The sequence below is a fragment of the Heterocephalus glaber genome, unplaced genomic scaffold, assembly GCF_053883595.1.
Source record: "Heterocephalus glaber isolate CG9 unplaced genomic scaffold, H.glaber_assembly_v1.0 deba00001428, whole genome shotgun sequence".
In the NCBI taxonomy this organism is placed as follows: Eukaryota; Metazoa; Chordata; class Mammalia; order Rodentia; family Bathyergidae; genus Heterocephalus; species Heterocephalus glaber.
Genome location: NW_028258293.1, coordinates 13,278,247 through 13,293,291, shown reverse-complemented (window position 1 = coordinate 13,293,291; position 15,045 = coordinate 13,278,247). Strand labels below are relative to the sequence as shown.

Below are 15,045 nucleotides of genomic sequence, written 5' to 3'. Positions count from 1 at the left end.
GGTGGGCACTATTAACGTAATGAAGCAACTGAGACACAGAGAGGGTATTTGACCAAAGTCATACAGCTAGAGGTGGGATTGGATCCCAGGCAGGTGGCTGGAGAGCTCACCCTCCACTCATGACCCTACGGTCTGTGGTGCCTCGCCCCTCTCTCCCTGGGTACCTCAGCCTTTCAGCAACAGGGCCCAGGCTACTGAACAGAGATGATCAGACAAGTTGTCAATGGCCAGACAGGCTGGGTCTGAGGCGGAAAGTCCCCTTCAGCTGGGGGAAGACGTCTCTTTCCTTGCCTCCCTGCTAGGGCCATGGCACGTCTTGAACATGGAGTGGCAGCTGCTAGCCTCTGTCCTCCCTTTCCCCCAACACGCTCAAGGCCTCCCCAGCAAGAACAGCCCAGAGCTGAGGTTGTGGAGGAGCAGGCTTTATTGACAGTGTGTTAGGCAGAATTCTGGGCAGGCTCAGAATTACTCAGCAGACTCAGAATGAGCCCAGGCTCAGGTAAAGCCCTTGGGGCCTCTTCTCTGTGGGGGCTTCCCCCACCCAAACGTGCTTAATTTTCCAGTACCTTCTTTTCCAAAAACCAAAGACATCTCCCTCCCCCCACCATATACCCAGCCAGCCTTTGGGAAAAATGAGTCAGGGCTACAAGAGGAACCAGGAGCAAAGTCCATGCTGTGGCTCATCATGAGTTGGCATCTGACCCAGTGCATTAGCTCCTCTCTGCTGGGCAAGTCAGGGTCTGCACCGTCAACCCAGGGCCCCAGGGTGGGAACAAAATGGGACCAGCAGCCCCAGCCCATGGAGCCCTCTCTGTAATGTCTGGTTTTCCAACTGAAGGACAGGAAGCTGAATCCATTTCCTGATTTCAGAGAGGTCACGAAGCCTCCTTATGTACTGCCTGTCCTGTTGCATCACCTGGCACCAGCCCTTATATGGAGTTCCTGCAGCCTGAATGTGCCCCTCCCTGCATAGCAGCTGGAGGCCTCCATCCCAACCTTCCTGGCAGGCCAGGCCCTCAGTCCTTCAGTTAGTTGGGGACAAAGGGGCCTGCAGTACAGCCAGTGGAATTTTTTGGCAGCCACATCAACATGCAATATGGTGCTATTTTGTTCTCCTTTGCTAATGGCTGCTAGAGACTTAAGTCTTAGACTGTGAAGTAGCAGGGCTTGGCTGAGTTCACTTTTAGCCAAGGTCAACTTGACTCCAACCAAATTCTTCCCCTCTGAATTAACCATTTGTGGGCCAGGGATTTAGCTCAGTGGTTCCGCCACCTCCCTCAAAAGCACAAGGTCCTGAGTTCAACCCCTGGTACCAACAAAAACCAAAACAAAACAAACCAATACTTTCTTTTCTGTTCAATTAACCATTTGTTCTCTTCTGCAAAAGATGTGCTAGTGCCCCTGCCTGTGATACTTGTTATCAGCAGGTGTCCCGAGGCCTGCCCAGGTCCCCTCCTTCCCATGCTTGTAATGAATAAACACTGGATGTCCTTGGTGTCTTTTGTCTTTGCTGCCCAGAGCAGCTTGGATCAGCCCACGACCCAGCTCTCTTCAAGTCTCTGTGTCTGTGTCTTTGTTCTCTCTGTCCTATCTCTCGGACATTTTACTGTCTTGTAGGATTGGGGGGGGTCTTGAATAACGTCTTTTATAATTTTGTTCCTTAGGTGATACAGGAGTCCCATGTCTCTATACACAGTCTATCTGCCGGTGCGTGCAAACCTGTTCTCACCAGTTTTCTTCTTTCCCTGAGTTCCAGCCTTCTATCTGCTTGACATTTTCCCAGGCAGTTTTAATATACATCTTTCCCAGATCCTAAACTGCTCTTTCCTGGGCCTTCCTCACTTCAGCAAGTGAATCATGATCCATGTTGTTGGTTGAGCCACATCACGCTTTACCTCTCCTTTCCTCACACCCCGTACTGACTATGGGTCCATTTCCATCTGCCTTTCCAACAGGTTCAGGTCTCCCCACTTCTGCTACTTCCCAGTCCCCGGTCTCTGTGCTTCACTCCTTACCCCGCTGCAGTCTCTTCTCCACACAGCAGGCAGAGTAATCTCTTAACAGCATAAGGGGCTCAGGTCTTGTGCTCTCGTGCTCTGAGCGCTTCAGTGGCTGGCATTTTACTTAGAGTCTGATTCCCAGTCTCCTTGTTCCCGGAAGCTCACGACATGATGCCAATCTCCCCAGCCTGGCTCTCTCACCCATGTCCTATGACTGTGTCTCACTCTGCTCTGGCCACATGGGCCTACTTGGTGTTTTTCTCTCATTAACTAACTCCCAGTTTAAGCCCGTGAACTTAAGTTTTCATCTTTGCGGAACACTCCCTCTAGATCATTACATGGTCTCACTTCTACCAGGTCTGAGCTCAAATTTTCATTCTTCTGAAAGACTCCATGATCCCCCTAATTCAAATATTTTCCTTTCTTTTCAATACTTGACCTGCTCTCCTCCCTCCAAGCAAAACACTGAAATGGACGTCATATGCAGGTTATCTGAAGTGCGCTGTTTCACTTTGGTGATTTTCACTTTAATGTTTCAGCTGTTAATCCTGAGTTGGAATTTCTGTTGAGTGGTGGCACCTCAAGTTTCAAATGAATTTCTTTGGCCTCTATAGAGTTCACTTTTTTTTTTTTTTTTGGTACTGAGTATTGAACTCAGGACCTTGTGCTTGCAAGGCAAGCGGTGGCACCACTGAGCTAAAACCCCCAGCCCTAGAGTTCACCTTTTTAACTGAGTTTAACACAGACTATGCAAGGCATTGAAGAGGATTTCAAGAGGTTATCAACTTTAGTTTTGAGTTAGCAAGTTGTGGCTTTTTATGAAAAAATGCTAACAGCATTTAAACTTAAACTCCTTTCTGCTTGGCTAAAACAATTCTTACTCAGAAATGGTAATTTTTTTCCCTCCAAGCAAGTTGGTTTCAAGGAGAGAGGAAGACAATACTAACCTAACCTGTTAGATTAGTGACTCAAATATATTGATCCTGGGATGTCAGGTATATAGGTATTTTGTATTATGAATTTTTTGGAGGGGAGGTACCAGGGATTGAACTTGGGGCCTTGCACTTGTGAGGCAAGTGGCGGAACCACTGAGCTAAATCCCCAGCCCTTTTACTTTTCATTTTGGGACAGGGTCTTGCCAAGTTACTAAATTGCCCACCACTACAAAGCTCTCCTCAGCCATTTATTTTGAGACAGGGTCTCCCTAAGTTGCCCAGGCTGGCCTTGAACTTTTGATCCTCAGCCTCCCAAATAGCTGGCCACCACTGAAATGGAAAAAAACAAAAGATAAGGCAGAGATGAACAGTCTCAAGACTTACCCTCCTGCTAAACCCACGAAGGTCACTGTGCCCGAAAGATGAACTGCTGAATCAACACCTGCCTGTACCTCCCTATGTCTGAGAGACAGACTGTTTTATAAAGCAGCATCTATGTGCACCTCCCTGCCCCTGTGCTAAGTTCTGCTTCTGTAAAATTGAGCCTGCTTCCCCACCCTGCCTAAAGAGCAATATAAAAATAAAAACAGTCGGGGCTCAGACTCTGGAAGGTGACTTACCGAGCCCAGTAGTGAAAAAACCTGCCTTTCCTTTCAGTTCTCTGAGCGCCGCTCTCTTCCTTGGTCTGCTTGCCCTCCGAGTCTGGTAACGTCACACTTGGCAAGGTCTACTCCCAGCTGCCAGATGGCATGCAAGGCCCTTCCCGCCAGTCCACCACCGAACCTTCAGGCATGCGGATGCCTGGACTAGCCTGGTCATTTAGTTGCTTGAGAAGTGAGAAAATGAGCTCAGGGATTTATTTGCCTTTTGGCAGCATAACACTTTATACTATAGCCAACTGTGTATAAATGAGTCCATACAAAACTTTCAAAGAACAGCTGAGAAGTACTATCCAAAATTGCTTAAAGAGAGAACACTGATTTCTTTCTACAGAAAAATGTAAATGATTGCCCTTAAAATTAGATTGTAATTGTCTAGAATATAGTTTGGTATATTTTGAAGGTTGTTGATGCATTATTGAAAAGAACTGAACCAATTTGCATTTCCACCAAAAAACTCTTGTGGAAAAAGAGCTGTCTCGTGGGGCTATCCTTTGAGATTCTGTGCAAATGTCTCAGTATCTACTAGCTGCAGAATCAGAATCACCTGTTACCGTAATGGTTGGCAAGTGGTGATTTTCTATTGTCATCATACCTTCTATGTTCATAAATTGGATTTCTACTATAAGGAAAAAGCTATCCCTCCCCACTAACCACTCTGTGTACATCAGTGTAGACTCATTGCTTCTTGTTTTATTTATAAGCTTTAATCCTTATTATCATTATTTATTTCCTTACTCAAATTTCCCTGCTTTGGATAGTGAGAGTTTCTTCAAACTGGCTTTTATGTCCTTTTGCATATTCCTATCTTTCTTTAAGGATCCCCTTACTTTTGCTAAGGAGATATTCAAGGCTCATCTTGTCCTTTCTGTGCCCTCCCCTTGAAATCAACGTTGATATCTCCAAATTCAATCCAACATCTCTGATTTCAGCACAGCATTTGTCTTAGGCTTGTTTGTACTTCATGTGAAATATAACTCCCATGTGGTAGAAAACAGAAAAATGTTTCACTATTTCTTCAGTTCCTAGAATATACAGAGTTTCAGCACTGCTGATCCAACCTCTGCAATCTTTGAGAGTTCAATATTTCTTTAGATTTTGTTTTTTGTTTTTAACCTGAGCACATAAGTGTTCAAATACTGTGATCAAAGATTTTTGAGTTTTTTCTCTTCCCCCTCATGGGTTTATCTTATTAATTTTGAAAGAAAATATTGGTTTGCTTCTCTTTTTGCCTTCAAGTTTTGAGATTTGCCTAATCTTTTCTTTCTCTTTCCTTCCTTCCCTCCTTTTGAGTGTGTGAAACATTCGTACATTTTCCAAAACTTGATTCTGTATTCAAAGAAATTTTATTTCCCTTTCTACATCATCTTTATTTTCTCCATTCAGTTCTCACCATTAGCCTTTAGTATCTAGTCACATTAGCCCTGACTTTTCTTCCTGCTTTTCCTTTTGCTCAAATGAACATGTAAATATATATTTTCATTTATTCTTTATTACACAAAAGGTATATCATAGATACTTTTGTGTTTTGCTAATCATAGAATTTTAAAGCTGAATCAGGCCTTATTATTGTATTTCTACAATTATTATTATTATTTTTTGGTACCGGGGATCAAACTCGGGTCCTTGCGCTTGCGCAGCAGGCGGCTAAACCATTGAGCTAAATCCCCGGCCCTTCTACAATTATTGTTTCCTTAATTTCTTTCTTTCTTTTTTATTTTTGGTACTGGGTATCGAACTTGGGACCTTGCGCTTTTGAGGCAGGCACCAGAACCACAGAGCTAAATCCCTAGCCCTCAATTTCATTTTTTTTTTTTTTGGTACCGGGGATCGAACTCGGGTCCTTGCACTTGCGCAGCAGGCATCGAAACCACTGAGCTAAATCCCCGGCCCCTCAATTTCATTTTTAAAAGACATTGGATCAGTGCAAGTTCTTCACAGAAGAACTAAAAGAATATGAAAATATTGCTTTCCGAGAAAATGAGCTCAAGAACAAGGCAGATGGACTTCAGAAACAGAAAGAAGAGCTATGTACCAGTATGACCAGCTGGAAGCTCAGAAGCAGGGATATCATCAGATGGTGATTTGTAAAAGGATTGTGACATTATAATGAATGCTTTAAGGAGTAGTCATGGTAGCTTACACTTGTACTCCTGGATACTGGGAAGGTAGGAGACTTGCTGAAGTCTAGGAGTTTGAGAACTGCCTGAGCACTGTAGTATGTCCTTGTTTGGGAAAAAAAAGAAGCAGAGAGAGAGAGAGAGAGAGGGAGAGAAAGAAAGAAAAAGAATTTTAGTTAGGGATATCGCTCAGAGGTAGAGTGCGTGCTTAACATGTGTAAGGTCCTGAGCTTGATTCTCAGCACTGGGGAAAAAAACTCCACCTAATAGGTGCTTTGCTGAAGTCCTGCATTTTTGTAATATAAAATTTCAGTACATTATTAGCTATCATATTATAAATTTTAGTAGCTTTAAACTGTTCTGTAGAACATTAACCTAAATTTTAGGATTTAATATTTCCATTTCTTTTTTCTTAAATTAATTTTATTGGTACATTTTAGGAATACAATATAATGATATTCATCATTGGAGATATGTACCTTTACATAATATATCTTGGTTCTTATTTTTACCCATTCCCCTGCCCTCCTTTCAACCCCTCCACCCCTCTCTATTTACGAAGACTTTGTTTCCATTTTTTCATTTTTTCATATTAATTCCATTCCCTTCTTTTCTTTCCCCTACCCCTCCCACTTCCCTTCCCCTTTGCCCCTTTTCTTCCTATTTCATGTTATCTATTATACCTTTTAGTCCTTATTTACACTTTCAGTTTCTCAAACTAGAGAAACTATTTGGTATTTACACACGTGTCCTATTTATTTCACTTAAGAGTATCACCTCAATGTGCATCCATTTAGCTATAATTTCTCATTCTTTATGGCTGAGTAGTACTCCATTTTATAAAAAAAACACGTCTTCTTTATCCAGTATCCAGTTGATGAGCAATTGGGCTGTTTCCAAGCTTTAGCTATTACAAACTGTGCCACTATAAACATGGGTGCACATATTTCATTGTGGTATGATTCTTTTAATTCTTTTGGGAAAATACCCTGCAGGGAATAGCTGGGTCAAATGGGACCTCTAATCCTAAGTTCTTTGAGGTATCTCCATACTGATTTCCACAGTGGTTGCATAATATCTTCATTTCTGAAAACAGTATTTAGTTTATTGTGCTTTGTCAAATGTCACACAAATGACAAAAAGTCAAATTCTATTTATTTGTAGAATTTTCTTTTTCCAGGCTGAACAGCAGGTGGTACAAAAAAATTACAATAAGGAATTTCTCCATCAGGTCCAAATGAAAAAATAAAGCTCAAGATATGTATGTAATTTTAATTTTTTGTTTGTTTCCATTTAGGGAAATCAACCACTGTAAATGGATATCCACATTTATTAGAAATAGAGTACCATTTTAGATTATTAGATTTTTTTCCCATATGTTTGTAGAAATAGAGAAATTTGCATTACACAACAATGATAAGTCCTTGAAAATTTATGTTTCAGTTTTTTAAAAATGCCATATAATTTAAGAAGCATATTTATGATGAAATGATTTATTTCAACACAATTTATAAGTCTTTCTAATCAATTAGACTGATCTTACCAGATAACATATTTTAAAGTTGTAATCTGGGATTAGCTAAACATGTTTTTAAAAAAATACTTGATATGTCTTCAAGTCAATGAACATTTAGAACAAGGAAGATATGTTTAAAATGAATACAGACTTGGAAGAAAACTGTTAACTCCAACATTTATTTCATCTTTTTACCTCCTTTCCTTTCTTTTTGTTCAATACATATTTTAAAGCATATTTGGAATAAAGAATCTATGGTACCTTTAAAATGAGAACACATTTTTTGAGGGGGAAATAGATACATAAGGATTGAAATGGAGCAGAACCAGGAAGAAAACAAACTCCCTTTCATACATCCTTTCTTTATTCTCTGTTCTCCTTCAGTGATGTGAGTGGCTTATGCTATAACTGAAGGAATCTATCAACGAAGGGAGAAAGCTCTGCCTATGGCTTTTACAATACATCATTGCTCCCACACACTAATAAATATATGTATTCTTTTATGGGTCCACATCATCCTCTTTGAATAAATGTTTTTTGATATTAACAGTTATTATGAAAAGCCTCTAGTATCCCCCAAGGTTTCCTGCTAAATTTTAGCTATTTTTAGTCACTGTATCATCTAAAACAGGGATGGAGAGCCTTTTAGAGACAAGTGCCCAATCTGGAACCCAAAACCCACTTATTTATCACAAAGTGCCAACACTGCAATTGAACTTGAACACTGAAGTTTTAGTGTAGAAAAATCAACTCATACAGTAACATCTTTTGTCTTAAAAGCAAAATAATATGTGTCCCATAGTTTTGCCACCTCTGCTCTAGAAATTCCTCAACTGAATAGTTTTTGCACCACCCCAGGTCATTTTTCATTCATATTTTTCTCTATACAGATACATGACAGAAAAACAAAGATCACAGTGGCTTAACCAAAATAGGAATTTTCCACTGTTCCATGAAAAATTCTAGAAGTAGGGGGGATCTAATTTCTATCTTCTATTCTCCTAGTCTCAGCACTTGAACTTTTTCCAGTTTACTCACTCTCAGTGTCACAAACAGCTACCGAAAACAAAGAGAACTTGCTAAAGTTCCATCAGCCAGCTCCCCTCAGGAAGCTGTGCAAAAGCAGCCTGAGAAATCCACGAAGTCAGGGTTCTTTTACTAAGGAAGAGGGAAAAGGGAAATGTTTGGTTGACATCTTTTAGTTTTAGATCAAATCAGCTTTGGGGGCCACCTAAATCTCTGTGTACATTTCTCTTCTAAGGGAGAAAATGCCCACGCCTCCCATTCCCCCCCCCCCAAAAAAAACCTAGCAGAAACCCAATCTATTCTTGCATATTAGCTCCAAAACGGTGATATCACCACCTCCATCACGTTAGGGCACAGCATCTTGTGTTCTGGTCACCTACAAACTAAAAGGCATGGTTTCTTCCCCAAAAAGTACCACTTACATAATGTATATGTGCAGGAAAACTGCAAACTATTGACCATTTTGAAAAGGGAAGAATCAGAAACATAGTAGTGGCTGATCCATAGCAATTAAAAAGTACTTCCTGGCAAAAATAGCAAAGACTCTCTACTGTAGTGTATGAATATATTCCTCAGATTGCCCATCAGACAACCTCTGATTCACCTTTCTGAATAACTCCTTTATCTCATGATCTCAGGGGTCCATGGCTTTGCACTATAGTGAGCTTGCTTGTCTATGGATCTTCCCAGACTCAAAGCAGTCCTTTCTGAGCAATTCATTGCGTTACCGTGGCCTTGGGGCTCCAGATTTATTTTAGGTAGTTAAGGGCTATATAGGCTTTTTGCATGCTAGATTTAGATTCTTTGTTATTGTTGTTGTTGTTTTGGCTTTATTTTTTGCAAAATAGTTCCCTAAAAAATAAGTTTCTGAGCTTTTTCTTCAGTTGCTTCCATGAGCAACCACAGTCAAAGACATAGTTTTCAAGAAAGTACTTCATGATTTACTTCCTGATCTCTGTGCTCTTTTTATGTAATTGAATTTTGAAGGAATGGGATCTACTTTCTGGCTGTAGGATAGGATGGGTACCCTCTCAATTTGATCTTTACCCCTAGGATGGCCACTATCAGTTGCTAGAAGATTCATAAGTAATTTTTTTTTTTTAAAGATTGAGGATACTTTCACAGAGAATGGTATCAGAGCCTTATAACCATTTCAACCTGGAGTAGAGTAGAAGTTGGGCAGTCTCATTGTCCCAAGCTCTATCTCCTCGAATAATCCACTCACCCCCTTTTGGGGCAGGGGTGGATGGGTGCTGGGGATCAAACCAAGGGCCTCATGCATGGCCAGCATGAGGTCTAAGTCTGAGCTACATCCCATACAACTAATCCCATATTTAAGATGCTTTTACTTGCTGCATATTACTTCTAGCTACCAAATCCTCTAGTTCATGGTTGTTGTTTTTTCTTTTAAAGAAGATCCTTTTAATTCCTTCAAAATACATGTACAGGGCCTGTGATCTAGCTCAATAGCACTGCGCCTGCCTCGCAAGCACAAGGTCCTGAGTTCGATCTCCAGTACCCCCCCAAAAAATACGTGTACACGGCTCATAGAATCTTTGGGAGGTTTACAGATTTCTTCTGAAGAACCAGACTTAAAGTGAGTTTTCAGGAGCTATATCACAAGATTGGGCTGCCCAAGGAACCGCTGCTTATGGAACAATCAAGCAGCTGCCACTTGTGGGTCAGCAAAAATGGAAACCTCTGATCCTGCCTCTTTCCCCATATGCTCTGCACTGATTAAAAGTCTCAATTGAGGGGCCAGGGATTTAGCTCAGTTGTTCTGGCGCCTGCCTTGCAAGCAGAAGGACCTGAGTTCAATCCCTAGTACCAAAAAAAAAAGTCTCAGGTGAATGGATGTGATTGTTTGGAGCAATTGTACTTGAACCCTCTCTGTATGGAAGGTTGGGGATTCCAGTGTTTGGCTTTCCTACCTCTGTGTCACGGGAATGCATCTGAGAAGCTTTTGAGCCAATCAATCCACTCCAGTGCCTCGTAATTTTACACTGACTTTGAAACATTTAGAGATGTAGTAGAATGTCTGTCTCTATTGTTTAAATTGTGGGCAATGTAGCATAATGGTTTGAATGTCCTTTTGTTGATGACTTGTATTGGTGACCTGAAACCCATAGGATAGCCACTGCTTGGGGTAAAAGCAGTAGGTATTTGGAAGGGTAATTTTTGGAATTTTTTTTGGCAAGAGCAAATAATGGATGGATATAAATGTGGGCATCAGTTTCTAATACTTATTAAGATATATACTCAAAAAGCAATTGTGAAATCTAGAGTTATTGATGGACTAAGAATTCTAGTTCTCATTTACTACAAATTCATAACCATTTCTTAGGGAATCCAAGAACTGCAATCCAGTGCAAGCAGTCTCAAGTGCCGCAGATACCAGACTGAAAAATCCAGATTTACTGTGTCCAGCAAGGCAACCTGTTTATTGAGACAGCAAAATGACAGCAAAATAACACCAATGATTTCGTTGTAGACATTTACAGTTTTGTCAAATATTGCTTCCAGGATTATGTAGAAAAAAACAATACATTTAATGTTTACAGATGTTTGTAATTTTGCCCACAGAGCTTTTACTTTACATTTTACCAGTGTCTCCTGTGCTTCACTATGCAGGCTTGGTTGTCCGCAGTCCCTTGACAGTGGTCTCACCCTGTGAGTTGCCTCACAGGTGAGTTCCCTGACATGCACTACTGTGTAAACCAAGTTTATTTTCTCTTTCATTGACTGAAAGCAATAGATTGGACTTTTGTTGTGCAAATTTGCTTATCTGCTCTATATCTTTAGTAATGAGGTTTTTTTTCCACAATATTTGCCAGATTTATATATTTCAAAATTAAGGTGTTAAAATGTTTATTTTCCAATTCTTACGCTTTTGCTTCTCCATGGAATTTCACATGTGAAAAGGCTTATTTTTTCCATGACTTCAAGTTTATGACTTGTCCAAATGTTTCAAAAAAGAGAGGTGAAAATAGTCTTGATGAACTGCAGTGATATCAGAGTGCACGTATGACATTAAATGAAGATTCCCTGTGTGTGGGATACGGCACACATAAACTGGCCATCTTCTATTTGTTTTGTACCATGTTGCTATACCAGTTTTGCTGAACACTGATCTTCCACTTTTCAAAGTCGTTTGGGCTTGCTGTACGTTTTAACCTTTCTATTCCTGGTGTTACCATTTTCTAAATATTTCCTTATAGAATGATGATCTTTTTGGATTCTTTAAAACATACTATGTCCTTTAATATTTTAAAAATTATAATGGTAGTTTTGAGGCATTTTTACCAAACATGATCACTTAAAACCTCTATCATCTTTGCATAATGATTGCTTCTTGTTCTATAGCACTGAGTACTATAATTTACAGTATATGTGTTAATCTTTTCTTTCACTCAGTCTCAGTCATACTCCTATTTTCATCTCCTATTTGTCTTGGTGTGTGTTTGTTCTCTTTGAGAGTCATAGAAAGTTTCACTGGGATCCAAGGCTGATATGGGGTTAAAGAACAGGGCAGTTTTTTGAGCTAGCTGGGAAGCAGGAAAGCCTTCCAAAGTGGGTTTTGCTCACTGCAGCATCCATTCTTACCAAAAGAACTGTTTCTGACTCAGGGCCTGACTTCACCACCACTATGACCACTCCCTCTTTCTCATTAACAGAGTGAACTAGTTCAGTGGAAAATGCTTAACAAACAGACTCTGAATGTCTCTTCCTCAGTACCTTTTCGCACTCTTTAAAAAATAATTTTAGAGAGTCTGAGCTGCCGGGACAGGGTGCTTCCCACCCGGGAGCAGCCCCAGCTGTGGGGCTGAGACTCCTGCCTCTGCCCTTCCTACTTTCTCCAGCGATCCAGGCGAGCCTCTCTGTTGGTGGAGCCATTAGTGGAGTCGTGCTTCGGGTCCCTGCACTGGAAGACATGCCCAAAATTGGGAGCAATGTGACTCTCAGCTTCCCACTTCATCCAGGGAAGCAGGCTTGCTGAAGCCAGAGCCAAGAGGAGACCATGGGAGGGACACAAGTCAAATGCCTGACTTCACCCAGTCCAATCCACAGTCCAAAGAGAGAATCCATTATAACCCAGGCAGAGGAGAAGGCAGATTTTGTGATTATTCCCTCAGAAAGAACAGAGGAGACAGACTCTCCATTATCCCGAGAGGGCAGTCAGGGAGCCCTGGAACCTATTTGGAGACCTCATGGGAAGAACAGCTGTTGGAACAATAAGAATATTTAGAAAAAGAAATGGAGGAAGCAAAGAAAATGATATCAGGACTACAGGCCTTACAGCTCAATGGATCCTTACCTGAAGATGAATAGGAAAGGCCTTTGGACCTTTGTGAATCTGGACTCAATCTCGAGGAACAGTTGATTATAATCCAGAGTCGTCTGGATCAGAGTATGGAGGAAAAATCAAAACCTAAAGAAAGAACTGCTGAAATGTAAACAAAAAGTCAGAAATTTACAGGGGATAAAGGATGCCTTGCAGAAGAGGTTGACTCAGCAGGACACATCTGTTCTTCAGCTCAAACAAGAACGACCAAGGGCACCTATGGAGAAAGATGAGCTGCATAACCAGAATGTAGATCTGCAGAGGAAGCTAGATGAGAGGAACCAGACCTTGGGAGAATATAAAAAAGAGCTGGGGCAGAAGGATCACCTCCCTCAGTAGCACCAGGCCAAGTTGGAAGAAGCACTCCAGAAACTCTCGGATGCCAGCTACCAGCAGGTGGATCTAGAACAGGAGCTAGAACACAAAGATGTCCTTTTGGCTCATCATATGAAAAGAGAGGCAGATGAGGTGACCAACTACAACAGTTACAACTCTCAAAGCAATGGCTTTCTCATTCCAATGGCAGGAAGAGGAGCTGCTTCCATCACTCACAGAGGGACCAGCAACCTGCAGCTTGTTCGAGATGCTTTGTGAAGCCTTTGCAACAGCTTCAGCAGCCATGACCCTCAGCACCACACCATTGACAGCTTGGAGCAGGGCATCTCCAGCCTCATAGAGTGCCTGCACCTCATGGAGACACAGAAGAAACAGGAAAGAAAGGTTCAGGGCAAGTCACCCAGAACTCAGGCAGGCTGTGAATGCTGGGAGCCTTGGCCGCCTCATTCACCAAAAGACATCAAACTACAGAATCAAGCAGCTTGGAGAACCTTAAGAAGGATGAATAATAACAACATTCACATTGCTGAAAATCAAACAGAACCTTGAAGGGAACCAGAGAGGAAAAGCCATTATATGTTTTTAGAAGAATAAAGAATAACAGCAGAATTCTCATCAGAAATTATGCAAGCCATAAGACAGGAGTGGGGGTAGGGGGAGCATCTTTAAAATATTGAAACAAAAACAAATCCCCATAAACCTAGAGTTGTATACCTAGAGAACATATCATTTTTTAGACCAAATCTGGGAGGATTTCTATAAGAAATGTTAAAAAGAATTTCTTTAGACGGAAGGAATATGATATTAGAAATAAATTGATATCTATGGAAAGAAATGGTTAAAATGAAGGTAAATATTAAAATCTATTATTTTTAATTATCTAAAGGATAAATTGTTTAAAGCAAAAATAGTATTTATGTATTGTGGGTACCTGGCATATGTAAAAGTAAAATGTATGACATTAGTGCTAAGTTTGGGAGGGAGGAATCTGGACTATACTGCTGTAAGTATCTTACACTACAGGTGAAGTCATATATTATCATTTGGAAGTTGGGCCTGAACCATCAACAAATGAATGGATAAAGAAAATGTGGTATTGGGGTGGGAGATTTAGCTCAGTGGTTCTGTTGCCTGCCTTGCAAGCGCAAGGACCTGAGTTTGATCCCCGGTACCAAAAAAAAAAAAAGAAAGAAAATGTGGTATTTATACACAATGGAGAACTACTGAACCATAAAGGATAAACTTGAGGCATTCATAGGTAAATGGATGCATCTTGAGACTGTAATATTAACTGAAATGACACACAAGCTTAAATATTGCATCTTATATGAGAAATCCCAAATATAAATAAAGAACAAAATAAAAGATAGATAATAGGAAGCAGGAAGACCTTTCTCAAACGGGAAGGGGAACAAGAGGTGGTGGGAGGGGATGGAAAAAAAAAGCTGAAGAAAAGAATGGAAATAGAGGTTTTATAAATGGTAAAGGGACCAAAAGTTAGAAGGGGCAGGAAGGGGTGGGAGGGGTAGGGGATAAAAATAAGAATTAAGATGTGTTCTGTACATGTACCAACTCTCCATGAAAACGTAATCATTGTGTACCACAAACATGTATTAATACAAAAAAAAGAAAGAAAGAAAGTATGTAAGTAAGTTCGGCCTGGAATTGTAACTTAGAGGTAGAATGTGTGCTTTGCATGTACAAGGTACTAGGTTCAATTCCTAGCCCCAAGGGGGAAAGAAAACCAGACTGTGACTAATTAAAAACATACATCCTAAGTCTAAAAAATAATAATAATTTTATGCAAAAGCAGGAGCCCATCTATTGTTTATATAAGCTGGTGGACATTTTCCATCTTACAGTTAATTAGGTAAACATATTGGTTTTTTATGGAAAGCCCAGGACATGAATTTGGTAATTTCTGATTAGAAAAGAAGTAGCATACCATATTGTAGCATTACTTTTGCCTCTGAATCTTAAGTAGGTTCTTTCCCATCTGTACAATCTCCCATTCTTCCCACTGTTTTGTTTGTTTGTTCTTTGAGACAGGCCCTTGCTATGTCTGGCCTAGCACTCACAATCTTTCTGCACCTCTCAGTTCAGGTCAGGGC

At 40.7% G+C, this 15,045-nt stretch overlaps 1 pseudogene; it reads left to right on the top strand.

The window, feature by feature from the left end:
- Positions 1–12,214: 12,214 nt before the first annotated feature.
- On the top strand, positions 12,215–13,483 carry LOC101708092 (dixin pseudogene; annotated as a pseudogene).
- Positions 13,484–15,045: the final 1,562 nt, after the last annotated feature.